Source organism: Sus scrofa, chromosome 7 (assembly GCF_000003025.6).
Source record: "Sus scrofa isolate TJ Tabasco breed Duroc chromosome 7, Sscrofa11.1, whole genome shotgun sequence".
Classification (NCBI taxonomy): Eukaryota; Metazoa; Chordata; class Mammalia; order Artiodactyla; family Suidae; genus Sus; species Sus scrofa.
The window spans coordinates 68,491,174-68,508,166 of NC_010449.5; the positions used below are offsets into that span (position 1 = coordinate 68,491,174).

Here is a 16,993-nt window from a genome sequence, read left to right on the forward strand (position 1 = left end):
ACGGACAGTTATTTTATGAAACTATTTTATTTATTTTTTTTATCTTTTGAGGGCCGCACCTGGGGCATATGGGAGTCCCAAGGCTAGGGGTCAAATCAGAGCTGCAGCTGCTGGCCTACGCCACAGCCACAGTAACATGGGATCTGAGCTACATCTGCAGCCCACTGCAGCGCATGTCAGCGTCAGATTATTAACCCACTGAGAAGGGCCAGGGATCGAACCCACATCCTCTTGGATACTAGTTGGGTTCATTACCACTGAGCCACAACAGGAACTCCAAAGTGTATATTTTTATTAATGTGAGAAGAGAAAGAGGTAAATGAATACTTGGAATGTTAAGATCGATAGCCACATTCTTTTTTTTTTCCTTTTTAATGGCCACACCTGTGGCATAAGTTCCCAGGCTAACAGTCGAATCAGAGCTACAGCTGCCATCCTATGCCGCACCATTAGCAACTTTGGATCTGAGCCGCGTATGCAACCTACACCACAGCTCATGGCAATGCCAGATCCTTAACCCACTCAGGGATCAAACCCGAGTCCTCACAGATCCTACTCAGGCTTGTTAACCACAGGGCCACGACAGGAACTCCAATCAAAGATTTTTTTTTGGTCTGTTTTTACATTTTGACATTATAGTTTCACCCTAAGTCTAGATTTTTTTTTTCCACTTAGCATTATATTTTCTATTTCTGTGTTCCTTTTTTCATTTATAAACAGTCCTCCATGCTTTTGAGATTCCTTAACGCTTAAGAGAGAGAACCGAACAACATGTGGATCTGATTTGACCCACGTATTGGGTGGGTCAGAAAATAGAACCTGTAAAATTATGGTTTTAGTTTGTTTTTTTCTTTTATTTCTTTGAAGTATAGTTGATTTACAAGGTTGTATTTCAGGTGTATAGCACAGCAATTTAGTTTACATATATATAATGTAAATACATACATATACATACACACATGCACTTTTTCAGATTTTTTTCCATTATAGGTTATTGTAAGATAAATGAGGTATTGAATATAGTTTCCTGTGCTATACAGTGGGTCCTTGTTGTTTTTCTATTATGTATATTGTGTATCTGTTAATCCTGAACTCCTAGTTTATCTTCCTCTCCCCTCCCCTTCGGTAACAGTAAGTTTTCTGTATCTGTCAGTCTGTTTCTATTTTGTAAATAAATTCATTTGTATTGTTTTTCTTAGATACCACATATAAGTGGTAGCATATAATACTTGTCTTTCTCTGGGTCCATTCATGTTGTTGTAAAAAGCATATCTAATGCTTTTTATTACTGAGTAATATTCCATTGTGTATATATATACATTTTATTTACTATAGTTTGTAAAGCTAAAATAAATGAAAACTTTATCAGAATAAATCTGTCTCGCAGTGTGTTTAAGCTAAAAGTGAAAACTTGGATGAAATTAAGTCACGATTAAGAAGAATCATCAAAAGACTTTCTCAATGTGAACTAAGTGTTGAAAATGGTTTGTCAGTAATTGTACATATTTTTTGGCACATAACATGAAAATAGGTCTATAACTGTAATTATTTTGCTAAAAGACTATATGCAAGCATGGACCCACTTTACAGATGTCCAGAGCAAAAGCCCCTTCTTTGTACCTGTTTTTTAATTACAAATATACTAATTGGTTCTTTTTTTTTTTTTTTTTTTTTTCCTTAAAGAAGTTCCCTGGGGTTCAGTAGGTTAAAGATCTAGCATTGTCACTGCAATGGCCTGGATCTCTGCTGTGGCTTGGATTCAACCCCTGGCCCTGGCAACTGCCAAATGCCACAGGGGAGGCTGGAAAAAAATAGGGCCTGGGCTTCCCCTCTACACTACACTCTACCCGGAGTTCCCATGTTGGAGAGTAGCTTAGGGATCTAGAGAGATAGGAGAAAGCAATAATGGTCAGTCAAGAAAGATGAAGGCAAGGGGTAAAGGCTGAAGGAGAATCAGAGACAAAATACCAGTTTTTAAAAGGGGCAGTGGTGGACAAAACTAAAATCCACCCCCAAATTAGAACCTGCCTGGAAAAAAATGAAAGTTCTCCAGTCTCACAGAGACATTATTTGGTGTGGCCAATTCTGTAGCAGCAGCACTAAGGCCTCAGCCCAGTTCTGGAGACTGTACATATGTATACACACACAATGAATATATGTTTTTTGATATACACACCACATCTTCTTAAACCAGTTGTCTGTTGATGGTCACTTGGGTTGTTTACATGTCTTGGGCTATTGTAAATAATGCTGTTATGAACACTGGGGTGTGTGTAATCTTTTCAAGTTAAGTAGGTTTTTTGTTTTTTTTTCCAGCTATATCCCAGGGGTGGGATTGCTGGATCATATAGAAACTGTATTTAGTTGTTCAAAGAAATATTTGTACTTGTCTCCATAATAGATGCATCAGTTTACATTCTCAGCAACAGTGTAGTTGGGTTCCCTTTTTCCGTATCCTCTCCAGCCATTTATTATTCATAGACTTTTTGATGGCATTCTAACTTTTGTGAGGTGGTACCTCAGGTAGCTTTGATTTGCATTTCTCTAATAGTTAGCAATATTGAGCATCTTTTCATGTGCCTGTTGGCCATCCGTATGTCTTCTTGGAGAAATGTGTAGATTTTCTGTCCATGTTTTGATTGGGTTGTCTTTGTTTCTGGTTTTTTATACTGAACTGTATGAGCTGTTTGCATATTTTAGACATTAATCCCGTGTCAGTTTCATCATTTGCAGTATTTTCTCCTTTCTGTCTTTTTATGTTGTTCATGGTTTCCTTTGTTGTGCAAAAGCTTGTAAGTTTGATTAGGTCCCATTTGTTTACTTTTGTTTTTATTTCATTTACCTTGGGAGACTAACCATAGAAAACATTGGTATGATTTATGTTAGAATGTTTCGCTTATGTTCTTTTCTAGTTTTATGGTGTCATGTCTTATATTTAAGTCTTTAAGTCATTTTGAGTTTATTTTTAAATATGGTGTGAGGAAGTGTTCTAAGTGGTTGTCCAGCTTTCCCAACACCATTTGCTGAAGAGACTTTGTAAAAATATGTTAATGAGACACTTGGGAAAATGAATATGGGCTGACTATTTCATAATACTAAAGAATTATTGGAGTTCTTGTCTTGGTGCAGACAAGAGTTATTGTCTTGGTGCAGTGGAAACGAATCTGACTAGGAACCATGAGGTTGCGGGTTTGATCCCTGGCCTCGATCAGTAGGTTATGGATCTGGCATTGCTGTGAACTGTGGTGTAGGTCGCAGACTTGGCTCAGATCCTGTGTTGCTGTGGCTGTGGTGTAGGCTGAGGGCTGCAGCTCGGATTCGACCCCTGGCCTGGGAACCTCCATATGCTCCAAGTGCAGCCCTAAAAAGCACACACACACACAAGTTAATTTTATTGTGTTAATGGTGTTTTGCTGTGTAAATTAGGTATTCTTATTTGTTAGTAAAGTATACTGGAGTATTTTTGGGTGAAAGAAAATATCTGGAAATTGCTTTAAAATATACCATAGGGAGGAAGAAGGAAAGGTGGAAAGATGGTGAGGTGAAATTTGGAAGGCTAAGTATTGGATACAAGGGACGTGTGTGTGTGTGTGTGTGTGTGTGTGTGTGTGTGTGTGTGTGTGTGTAAAGCCTGTAACATGAAATGTACCATATTTCTAAATGTATGGTTCATTGTGGTTTTTTTTGTATATATGTATTTTTTTAATTACTCAATGAATTTATTATATTTGTAGTTGTACAGTGATCATCACAGTCCAATTTTATAGGATTTCCATCCCACAACCCCAGCGCGTCCCCCCACCCCAGTGGTGTTAAGTATATTTACATTGGTGTTGAACCAGTCTCTAGAACAGTTTAATCTTTTAAAACTGAAACTCCATGACACCCATTTACCCTCCCCCAAGCTCCTGGCAACCACTGTTCTAGTTTCTGTTTCTACAAATTTGACTACCTCTAGAAACCTCATATAGGTGGAATCATACATTATCTGTCTTTTTGTGACCAGCTTATTTCATTTAGTATAATGTCCTCAAGGTTTATCCAAGTAGCATGTCTCAGAATTTCCTTCCTTTTTAAGGATGAACAATATTCCATTGTGCGCATATACCACAGTTTGTTTATCCATTCATTTGTGGATGCTTGGGTTGCTTCCACTTTTGATTCTTGTGAATGTGGGTGTACAAATACCTCTTTGAGATCCTGCTTTCAGTTCTTTTGGATGCATACGTAGAAGTGAAATTGCTGGATCATAGTAATTCTGTATTTAATTTTTAAGGAACTAATGTACTGTTTTCACACCTGCACCATTTTACATTCCCACTAACAGTGCACAAAGAATTCAGTTTGGCATTATTGTCAACGTTGTTATTTTCTGTTCTTTTGATAGTGACCATCCTAATGGATGTGAGGTGTGGGGGTTTTTTTGTTTTTGTTTTTTTCTTTTTTGGGCCACACCTGCAGGATATGGAAGTTCCCGGGCCAGGGGTCAGATCAGAGCTGCAGCTGCAGGTCTGTGCCACAGCCACAGCCCACAGGATCTGAACCACGTCTGTGACCTATGATGCAGCTTGCAGCAACACCAGATCCTAAACGTACTGAATGAGGGCAGAGATGGAACCCACATCATCATGGACACTGTGTTGGGTTCTGCTGAACCACAACAGGAACTCTTCATTGTGGTTTTGATTTACATTTCCTTAATGATTAGTGGCGTTGAGCATCTTTTCGTGTGTTTACTGACCATTTTATATCATGTAGAATTATCTATTCAGATTCTTTACTCTTTTTTTTTTTTTTTTTTGGTTGTGCTCCTCGCATATGGAACTTCCTGGGCCAGGAATCGAAACTGTACCATAGCAGCAACTTGAGCTGCTGTGATGACAGTGCTGGATCCTTAACCTGCTGCACCACGAAGAAACTCTTCTCGTTTTTAAATTGGATTATTGGAGTTCCCATCATGGCTCAGCAGTTGAGGAACCTGACTAGTATCCAGGAGGATGAGGGTTTGATCCCTGGCGTTGCTCAGTGGGTTAAGGATCTGGTATTGCCATGAGCTGTGGTGTAGGTTGCAAACATGGCTCAGATCCCGAGTTGCAGCGGTTGTGGTGTGGGCTGGCAGGTACAGCTCTGATTCGACCTCTAGCCTGAGAACCTAGATATGCCATGGTGCAGCCCTTTAGACAACCCTAGTGATTGATTGATTGATTGTGGAGCTTTTCCTTGTACTATTACCTCCACCTTTTGTTGAATAATATCCAAAATGGGTTTTTATAAAAATGTTTAGCATCTATATATATTACATTATATGTATTGATGTATTTAAATGCAGCTCTTTAGTGGTAATTTTTTTTCAAAATTTTCATTGAGGTACTGTTGATTTACAGTGTTATGATAATTTCTGCTATACAGCAAAGTAATACATAAACACACTTTTAAAATACTCTTTTCCATTATGGTTTATAATAGGACTTTGAATTTATTTCTCTGTGCTGTACAGTAGGATCTTGTTGATTATCCCTTCCATGTATTATATCTTATATCTGCTAACCCCAGCCTCACACTCCATCCTTCCCCCAAACCCCTCCCATTTGGCAACCACAAGTTTTCTATGTCTATGAGTCTGTTTCTGTGTCATAGATAGGTTAATTTGTGTCATATTTTAGTTTCCACGAATAAGTAATTGCATATTTGTCTTTTTGACTTCACTTAGTATGATTATCTCTAGTTGCATCCATATTGCTGCAAGTGGCAATGTCTTTTTTATGGCTGAGTAGTATTCCATTGTATATATGTACCACATTTTCTTTATCCATTCCTCTGTCACTGGACATTTAGGTTGCTTCCATGTCTTGGCTGTTGTGAATAGTGCTACAGTGAACGTAGAGATGCATGTAACTTCTCTTTGGCTATGCCTGCAGCATGCAGAAGTTACTGGGCCAACTATAAAACTCAAGCCACATCAGTGATAACATCAGATCCTTAACTACCTTGCTAACAGGGAACTCCCTGCATGTATCCTTTTGAATTTATAGTTTTGTCTGGATATATGTACAGGAGTGGGTTTTCTGGATGAAGTAGTAACTCTGTCCTTACTCTTCTGAAGAATCTTCAAACTGTTTCCCATAGTGACTCTACCGACTTTTAGTGGTATTTTCTAGTAAGCCCTTTTACAGTATGGCTTCTGCTAACCTTTCAGCTGTATCTCCCTTGTATCTCTTCTCTCCCTTCCTCTCCACCCGCCCCCCCCAAAGACATATATATCCCAGTCATAGTTTGTTTCTCTAAACTGGTAAAATTAGTGTATCCTCTTTCCCTTCCAGGTCTTCCCACATGAAGTTCCATCTATATGGAATATTTCCTCTCCTGTTTGAACTGTCTTCTGCTCCTTTTCAGTTTTAAAGTTTAGCTGTCATTTGCTCTGGGAAATCATCTTTGAGCCTGAAAGTATAAACTCCTATGTGGTTAATTTCCTTTATCACAATATTTATTAAGATGCATTGCACATGCCTAGTCTATTTACTGTTGGCCGTCTGTGTCCTCAGGTTTTGTAGCCGTGGCTTCAGCCAACTGTGCATGGAAAATAATTCAGAAAAGAAATTTCCAGGTAGTTCCCAAAAGCAAAACTTGAATTTGCATGTGCTGACAACTGTTTATATAGCATTTACATTTTATTTACAGCTACTTACATAGTGTTAGGTATTATAACTAATCTGAAGTAATTTAAAAGTATAAAGGATATATGTACATTATATGCAAATGCTGTTATTTTATTTTATTTTATTGCTTTTTAGGGCCTCACCCGTGGCATATGGAGGTTCCCAGGCTAGGGGTCTAATTGGAGCTACAGCTACCAGCCTGTGCCACAGCCACAGCAACGCTAGTCCCAAGACACGTCTGCAGCCTACACCACAGCTTGCAGCAACGTCAGATTCTTAACCCACTGAGTGAGACCGGGGATGGAACCGGCAACCTCATGGTTCCAGTCGGAACCCGCTGTGTCATGATGGGAACTCCAATACTGTTATTTTATATAAGGGACCTGGAACCAGTCCCCAAGGGGTACTGAAGAGATGACTCTACTGTCTCTTAGTCAGCTATAAGCTCTAAGAGGCTGTAAGCTTGTATTTGTTTAGTGCATCATTGTATTCCCCAGAGCCATAGGAGGCACTCAGTAAATAACTGCTGCAGTGAACACTGGTACCAGTTTTACTTCAACAAATTTCTAATATGTGTAGGACACCCTGGTTAATAATACAAACTTGAGTACAAGTTCAGGCAGCTTAAATTCTAATGGAGAGGAGTGAGGTTTCTTCTTACTTTGTCCTACTCCAGATTACCTCCCACATCTTTTTTTTTTTTTTTTTTTTTTTTTTTTTTTTGCCACATGTGTCATGTGCAAATTCTTGGGCCAGGAATTTAACCCATGCCACATCAGTGCCCTGGGCTACTGCATTGACAACACTATGCTTAATCTACCTAGCTTAATCCTTAACCTGCTGTGCACAAGAGAACTCCCAATCACCTTTTAATAGAACTATAGACTGGTAAAAGGTAAATTTGGGTGGGGGGTGGAACCCTGTGCCCTTTGGAGTTCCCAGGCCAGGGCAGTTGTGACCTGTGCCACAACTGCAGCAACCCTAGTTCCTTAACCCACTGTGTTGGCTAGGGATCCAACCTGCGTACTAGCACTCCAGAGACGCCACCAATCTTGGTGTGCCACAGCAGGAACTTTGATAAAATTTTTAATATGCCATAGTTTAATAAGAGTTTGAGGAAATATCTGAAATTGAGCAGCAACAAACCAGAAGTCATAGGAGTGCTCTTTGGGTAGGAGCCAAGAGAAAGACTTAGAAAAGTAAAAGCAAAGCAAGGAAGTTATTTCCTTGGTTATAGCTTAGGTGGTCGCTTTATTTGCGAAAGCCTAGTTGGCTGTGACTATATTGTTTGTTGTCCTTAGATTTTGGTTTATTAACCTTTAGGCATTATAGGCCTAGGTCTTGCTTTGGTTATGTAGGCTACTAAGGCATTAACGCCAAGTCAACTCAGTTTTTTTTTTGGTCTTTTTAGGGCTGCACTCTCGGCATATGGAAGTTTCAGACTAGGGGTCGAATTGGACCTGTAGCTGCTGGCCTGCACCACGGCTCGTGGCAATGCTGGATCCTTACTTAACCCACTGAGCTAGGCCAGGATCCAGCTGAGTCCTCAAGGATACTAGTCGGGTTCACTACCGCTAAACTACAACGGGAACTCCAAAGCCAACTCATTCTAATGTCTTCCTTGTTAAATTTAACATGGCTAAATGATGTGATCATATCTGATCAGAGGTTGATGAGAACAGAGCCTAGGAATATTACTAACTTGACCCTGAAGTAGCTAAATACACTATGGTTAGTCTCATCTTTCTCCTATCATTCAGGGGTAGTAAGCTTGCTGATATTTATCTTAATCCCAATTCCTTTTTTTTTCTAGTACACTCACAGATGCAACCTTCTGTGCAATTTCAGTTTTAGGGAAACAGTTGTGGTAACATTTTCTGGCACTCTTTTTTTTTTTTTTTGTCTTTTTATTTTTAGGGCCACACCCTTGGCATATGGAGGTTCCCAGGCTAGGGGTCTAATCAGAGCTATAGCTGCCCGCCTCTACCACAGAGCCACATCTGCATCCTACACCACAACTCATGGCAACGCCGGATCCTGGTTTGATCCCTGAGCAGGGCCAGGGATCAAACCAGCAACCTCAGGGATCAAACCCTCAACTGCACTACAATGGGAACTCCTCTGGTACTCTTTTACACCTACAGAAGCCACATCTGCCGCCTTTTAAAAAAATCAAATCTCTTTAAAAAGAAAAAATCTCTACTATCAAGAGTTGAAGTACCCCTGAAGACTGTTAAGTGTACTCTAATGCTCTTGGGGTTCTCTTGTGGTGCAGTGGGTTAAAGATCTGGAGTTGTCAGTGTAGCAGCTCAGATCACTGTTGTGTTGTATGTTCAGTTCCTGCTCTGGGAACTTCCACATGCCAAGAATGCAGCCAAAAAAACACCAAAACCCCGAAGAGTAAACAGTTACTGGAGTTCCCTGATGGCCTAGTGGTTGAGGATTTGATGTTGTCTCTGATGTTGTTCAGGTTTGATTCCTGGCCCTGGAATGCCAAGGGTGTGGCCAAAAAAAAAAAAAAAGTAAACAGTTACTTGAAAAGTACCTAGTCGGTGTGGTTGTGGTAAGGGCTGAGAAAATTGGTGTCTAGTGTGCATAGCTTGGCCCAGAGAAAACACAGCATTTTGGCCTGATGTTGGTGGACTAGAGCCTTCTGTTTTATAAAGCTCCACAGTAGAGGTTCCTTAGGTTCCAAGAAATGCATATTAACTGCACAGGCAAATTTAAAATCCTCTGCAACTTACTAGCTACGGGTCTTAGGTAAGCCATGAAATCACTAATATTCCATTCCCTGAATTTTTTAAAAAAGTACTCTCACGCTTTGGTTTGCTTTGCTTTACATTATTTCTGTTTAGGTCATTGGGAAACGGTGTGTGTGTGTATACACGTGTGTGTGAATTAAGTACCAGAGTCTCTCTTGAGTTTATAGCCTCTTGTCCTGTCCTAAGTCCACATTTCTGAATTGGAGTAACACAGATGATTTTATAGTCTCAGGGCTCTATTTCTCTTTATCAGTGTAGCTTACCATTATTGTCATTAAATCTGTAATTGTACTGTGACTGCGTTTCCTTTATTGGTTTTCTGGATTCTAAAGAGTAAATTTTATTCTAACCCAGTTTTGCTGTTTGGTCGTTCTTCATTTATATACTTTAATTTTGTTGTGCGTGGCTCAGCAATTTCTACTTTGTATTGTATTATATATTTGTTGAGGAAATATATTTGGTAAAATTAAGAGTAAATAATGACTAAAAATGTTTTAGCAAAAATATGCATAACTTGGAGTTCCCGTTGTGGTGCAGTGGTTAATGAATCCGACTAGGAACCATGAGGTCATGGGTTCGATCCCTGGCCTTGCTCAGTGGGTTAAGGATCCAGCATTGCCGTGAGCTGTGGTGTAGGTTGCAGACGCGGCTTGGATCCCACGTTGCTGTGGCTCTGGCGTAGGCCTGTGGCTACAGCTCTGATTAGACCCCTAGCCTGGGAACCTCCATATGCTGCAGGAGCAGCCCAAGAAATGGCAAAAAGAAAAAAAAAAAATGCATAAGTTGGTTAGGTACAGAAATCGGAATAAAGAAATAAGCATAGAAAAGTTAATGTCTAGAGCAACTTTGTGGATTTGGGAAACGCTGTACAGAGTAAAGTAAATGTGTGTGTTTGTGTGTGTGTGTGTGTGTGTGTGTTGAAAGTCAGCATTAGTGAGTTCCCGTTGTGGCTCAGCAGATTATGAACCCGGCTAGTATCCATGAGGATGCGGTTTTGATCTCTAGCCTCACTCGATGGGTTAAAAACATTGATGTGACCTGCGGTGTAGGTCACAGATGCGGCTTGGATCCCATGCTGCTGTGGCTGTTGGTGTAGGCCAGCAGTTGCAGCTCTGATTCTGACCCTGGTCTGGGAACTTCCGTATGCTGCAAGCCCTAAAAAGCAAAAAAAAGAAGCAGCATTAATTTTTTTACCCCCTTTCATTTGAGAGGTTTTTTGTTTTAACAAATTCAAGATAATTTAGCACAGTTCGCTACTGAAAGAAAATTATCGATGCCTTAAAGAGCAGGGCTATATATTTCAGTTACATTAAAGAATGGGGAGTTCCCGTCGTGGTGTAGTGGTTAACGAATCCGACTAGGAACCATGAGGTTGCGGGTTCAGTCCCTGCCCTTGCTCAGTGGGTTAACGATCCGGTGTTGCCGTGAGCTGTGGTGTAGGTTGCAGACGCGGCTTGGATCCCGCGTTGCTGTGGCTCTGGCCTAGGCCAGTGGCTATAGCTCCGATTCGACCCCTAGCCTGGGAACCTCCATATGCCGCAGGAGCGGCCCAAGAAATGGCAAAAAGACAAAAAAAAAAAAAAAAAAAGAATGATACCTTTTCTGAGTATTTCCCAGATTTAGGGAAACATTAATTTGTTCCACACAGATTTAGCTGGCATGATACAGTGTGGAAAATGTAATTTGTAAGATGCTATGGTAGAACTGTAGGGAGATATGTAACAATGTATCTGTGTTTTCAAGGAATTTATTTTCTCTATAATCTGGAAAGTAAAAAGAAAAATAGGAATAGCAATATTAGGTAAAAACTTTATTGCCTATTATGTTAAGTACTCAACTTAATAAAAGTTTTGTTTAGTTACTACTGCAATATTCAAATTCCTGATAAGTTTGTGGGTTCTTGAAAGGGTTTCAGCCAAATGCACACTGTTTCTAAGCAAAATTTGAAGCTGTCTCTATAAGGAAGACTAACCTGTCTGTGTCCTCTATTCTCAGTAGTTTATTTTATTTATTTATTTATTTATTTATTTGCCTTTTTTTAGGGCTGCAGCTGTGATGTATGGAAGTTCCCAGGCCAGGGGTCCAGTCAAGCTACATCTGTCAGCCTACACCACAGCTGCAGCAACCTCAGATCCAAACTGCGTCTGTGACCTACACCACAGCTCATGGCCATGCCAGCTCCTTAACCCACTGAGCAAGGCCAGGGATCGAACCCACAACCTCATCGTTCCTAGTTGGATTGTTTGCACTGCGCCACGATGGAAACTCCTACTCTCAGTAGTTTATTAGTTTTCACTTCTGACACCAGATGTTTGGGCTTGCTACACAGTAAGTATAGTAAGTTCTCTGACACCAGCTGAATATCCTACAGTTCTTGATACTGTCTACCTGGAGATAGCATCAGATCTCACAGGTTAAGGCTCAGTTCCACAAGATACCCTTCCTTCTCATGCCCTTTTAGATGCTAATCTGGTAGTCACCTGTACTTTGGAGAATCAGATTCTCACTACCCTCTTCTCAAATTTGGTTAATTTGCTAGAGCAACTCAGTTTATTACAAAGGTTATTAAAAGATATGGATAATGGCCAGATGAAGTGATACATAGGGTGAGATCTGGAAGTGTCCTGAGCATAGGAGATTCTGTTCCTAAGGAGTTTGGGGTGTGGCACCCTCCTGGCATCTGGATGTGTTCTTGGCCTCCAGCCAGAAAGCTCCCTGAGCATGATCCCTTTTGATTTTTATCAAGGCTTCATTATGTAGACATAATTGATTAAATCATTGGCCATTGGTGGTTGAACTGTCTCTGTCCTCTCTCCTGTCCCCAGATTTTGGGGAGTGGAACTGAAAGTTTTCTTCCCTCTAATCTTAGTTGGTTCCCCTGGCAACTAGTCCTTCTCTGTAGGGGCTTTCCAAAATTCCTGTCATTAACATACTCAGGTTTGACTGAAAGGGGCTGTTACAGATTACAAAAGACACCTTTATTGCTCTTATCACTTAGGAAATTCCAGGGGTGTGTTTTTCCCTATAATTGTAGTATTGTGAAAGTATTTTGCTATTTTATGGTAGTCCAGTAATCTTTCATTCAAGTCACATTTTGTTACTAGCTTCCCCATAGACTCATACTAGTCAGTGGGGAAAAAAAAGAAAGAAAGATGTAATAAAAGCCAAAAGTCACTTATATATAAACTTTTCCCACTTAATTTTTAAAAAATTTATACCTAGCCATATTCTTTGCTTTTAAACTCAATAAATTTTATTACATTTATAGTTGTACAATGATCATCATAACCCAGTTTTACAGCATTTCCATTCCAAATGCCCAGCCCAGCCCTCACCCCTCAAACCTGTCTTTGGTAACCATAAGTTTTTCAAAGTCTGAGTCAGTACCTGTTCTGCGAAGAAGTTTGTTGCATCCTATTTTGTTTAGATATTACATGTAAGTGATACCATATGACATTTGTATTTCACTAACTTCATTTAGCATGATAATTTCTGGGTCCATCCATGTTGCTGCAAATGCCTTTATTTTGTTCTGTTTTGTGGTTGAGTAATATTCCATTGTGTAAATGTGCCACATCTTCTTTATCCACTCCTCTGTCAGTGGACATTTAGGTTACTTCCATGTCTTGGCTATTATTTATAGTGCTGCAGTGAATGTTAGGATGCTTTTTTTTTTTGGGGGTCTTTTTGCCTTTTTTTCCTAGGGCCGCTCCCCCAACATATGGAGGTTCCCAGGCTAGGGGTCTAATCGGGACTGTAGCCGCCAGCCTACTCCAGAGCCATAGCAACACAGGATCCGATAGCTCGCAGCAATGCCGGATCGTTAACCCACTGAGCAAGGCCAGGGATTGAACCTGCAACTTCATGGTTCTTGGCCGGATTTGTTAACCACTGAGCCACCATGGGAGCTGCCACATGTATCTTTTTGAGTCATGGTTTTCTCAGGATAGATGCCCAGGCATGGGATTGCTGGATCAAATGGTAAATCTATTTTTAGTTTTTTGAGGAATCTCCATACCATTTTCCATAGTAGTGGCACCAATGTACATTCCCACCAACAGTGTAAGAGGGTTCCCTTTTCCCCACACCCTCTCCAGCATTTATTGTTTGTAGACTTTTTGATGATGGCCATCCCAGCTGGTGCAAGGTGGTACCTCATTGTAGTTTTGATTTGCATTTCTCTAATAATTAGTGATGTGAAACATCTTTTCGTGTAGTTTTTGGCCATCTGTATGTCTTCTTTGGAGAATAGTCTGCTTAGGTCTTCTGCCCATTTTTTGATGGGGTTGTTGGGGTTTTTTGGTATTGAGCTGCAAGAGGTGTGTGTTTATATATTTTGGAGATTAATCCCTTGTCAGTCACTTCATTTGCAAATATTTTCCTTTTTTTTTTTTTTTTTTTGTCTTTTTGCCATTTCTTGGGCCGCTCCTGCGGCATATGGAGGTTCCCAGGCTAGGGGTCTAATCGGAGCTGTAGCTGCCAGCCTATGCCAGAGCCACAACAACGCAGGATCCGAGCCGCATCTGCAGCCTACACCACAGCTCACGGTAATGCCAGATCGTTAACCCACTGAGTGAGGCCAGGGATGAACCCGCAACCTTATGGTTCTTAGTCCGATTCGTTAACCACTGCGCCACGACAGGAACTCCCTCATTTACAAATATTTTCTTCCATTCTGTGCCTTGTATTTTTGTTTTGTTTAGCATTTCCTTTGCTGTGGAAAAACTTTTAAGTTTAATTAGGTCCCATTTGTTTATTTTTGTTTTTATTGTCATTACTCTAGGAGGTGGATCTGAGAAGATATTGTTGTGGTTTAGGTCAGAGAGTGTTCAGCCTATGTTTTCCTATAAGAGTTTTACAGTATACAATCCCATATTTAGGTCCTTTTTTTTTTTTTTTTTTTTTGCTATTTCTTTGGGCTGCTCCCGAGGCATATGGAGGTTCCCAGGCTAGGGGTCAAATCAGAGCTGTAGCCACTGGCCTACGCCAGAGCCACAGCAACGCGGGATCTGAGCCACGTCTGCAACCTACACCACAGCTCACGGCAACGCCGGATCCTTAACCCACTGAGGAAGGGCAGGGACCAAACCCGAAACCTCATGGTTCCTAGTTGGATTCGTTAACCACTGAGCCACGACGAGAACTCCATATTTAGGTCTTTAAAATTCATTTTGAGTTTATTTTTGTGTATGGTGTTAGGAAGTGTTCTAATTTCATTCTTGTACATGTAGTTCTCCAGTTCTCCCAGTACCACTTATTGAAGAGACTGTCTTTTCTCCATTGTATGTTCTTGCCTCCTTTTTCATAGATTTGTAGATCATAGGTGTGTGGGTTTAATTCTGGGCTGTCTGTTCCGTTCCACCCATCTATATCTCTGTTTTTGTGCAACTACCATACTGTTTTTTTCATGACTGTAGCTTTGTAGTATAGAAAGGAATTCCTGTCATGGTGCAGCGGAAATGAATCCAGCCAGGAACCAAGAGATTTCAGGTTCGATCCCTGGCCTTGCTCAGTGGGTTGAGGACCAGCACTGCCATGAGTTGTGGTGTAGGTCGCAGACGCAGCTCGGATCTGGTGATGCTGATGGCTATGGTATAGGCTGCAGCTGCAACTCTGATTAGACCCCTGCCTGGGAACCTCCGTATGCTGTGGGTGTGGCCCTAAAAAGCAAGCAAATAAATAAGTAAATAAATAAATATATTGGAATTACAGTAATTGTGAAATAATACTTTAGGTTGATAATTGAATCAGTGTTGATTGTTTTACACTGGTGACCTCTAGTGGTCTTGCAGTTTAAACAAATTGTTCTGTCATCATGTAATTTTCGTAGATTCTCGTGTCATAATCACATACTGATTGTTGAATAACTCAGGTGATAAAATATGACCCCGTGAGTACCTTTACCTGTATTGAGAGGAAGAAAAGTTAACTTAAAAATTAATGGTAAGGTTTTTTTGTTTGTCTTTTTAATATTTTTTTGTTAATTTTAAGCCACCCCCACAGTATATGAAAGTTCCCAGACTAGTTGTCTAATTGGGCCTGCAGCTGAAGCCTACGCCACAGCCACAGCCACAGCACCACCAGATCCAAGCTGCATCTGTGACCTTCACCATAGCTTGCAGGAATGCCAAATCCGCTACCCACTGAGTGAGGCCAGGGATTGAACCTACATCCTCACGGAGAATATGTTGGGTATTTAACCCACTGAGCCACAGTGGGAACTCCTTATTTCCATTTTTATTTAGTTAAAAATAGTTTAAAATTTCTCCTGATGCTTCATTGACTTATTTAACAGTGTGTTGTTTAATCTTCATGTATCTTGAGATTTTTCCAACTATCTTTTATTAATTTGGAGTTTAATTCTACAGTGGTCCAAGAGCAAATGAAATATATAAAATTGCAAAAAACAGAAAAAGAGGTGATGACAAAGAACCAAGTGCAACAGACAGCAGTTACAGACATTGTGCATATTAATTCAGCTATATCAGTAATTACTTTTATTATTATTATTATTAATATTATTATTATTGCAAGTGGAAGTTCCCAGGCAAGGGGTTGAATTACAGCTGCAGCTGCCAGCCATAGCCACAGCAACACCAGATCCAAGCCACATCTGTGACCTACACCAGAGCTCAGGGAAATGATAAATCTTTAACCCACTGAGCAGGGCCAGGGATTGAACATGCATTCTCATGGATTCCAGTCAGATTTGTTACCACTGAGCCATAATGGGAACTCCTCAGTAGTCACTATAAATGTGAATGTAAAGCTAACTGAAGAATGTTAGAGTGGAGAGCACTTTTGTGTGATTGCTTTTTTTTTTTTTTTTTTTTAACTTTTGTTAAAGTTTGTTTTATGGTCTAGAATATGGCCTGTCTTGGTGAGTGTTCCCTGTGACCTTGAGAAGAATGTATTTTCTATAGATGTCACTTTTTGTATTTCTATATGTTGGATCTGTCAGTTACTGATGTTTAAGTCTCCTTCTATAATGGTGGCTCAGTCTGTTTCTCCTTGCAGCTCTGTCAGTTTTTACCTCATATTTTGATACATGTATGTCGTTATGTGCATACATGTTAAGGATTATTATATTTTCTTGGCAAATTGACTTCTTCATCATTATGCATTGTTTCTCTTTATCCCTAATAATTTTCCTTAGTCTGAACTATGCTTAGCTGAAATTAATATACCTGCTCCACCTTTCTTTTGATTAGTGTTAGCATTCTTTACCTTCCCCATGTATTTCCTTTTACTGTATGTTTGAAGTGGGCTTTTGTAGATATAATTGTGTTTTTTTTTTTAAACCACTCGATGACATTGTCATTCTTTTAATTTGCTTTAACCTCACATGTAAAGTGATTATTGATATCATAGGGTAAACATCTACCATATTTGTAACTGTTTTCTATTTGTTGGACTAATCCATTCATCTGTTGGTGGATACTTGGGTTGCTTCTAGGTTTTAGCTGTTAGGATAGTGCTGCCATTAACATGAGTGTGCAGATACATCAGGCTTTCAGTTCTTTGGAATATATACCCGGAGTGGAATTTCTGGCTTGTATGGTAAATCTACTTTTG

General features: G+C 40.0%; 1 protein-coding gene across 7 annotated transcripts in view; it reads left to right on the forward strand.

Moving 5' to 3' along the window:
* STRN3 (striatin 3) overlaps positions 1 to 16,993 on the forward strand; it is a 106,512-nt gene that overhangs the window by 20,413 nt on the left and 69,106 nt on the right. The window contains exon 1 of one of the 7 annotated variants that reach the window (XM_021099892.1): positions 5,808 to 6,604. The exons of the other annotated variants lie outside the window; for them this stretch is intronic. The gene's annotated coding sequence lies outside the window, so the exon portion shown is untranslated. Of the gene's footprint in view, positions 1 to 5,807; positions 6,605 to 16,993 lie in introns of those variants that run through there. 7 annotated transcript variants of the gene reach the window in all.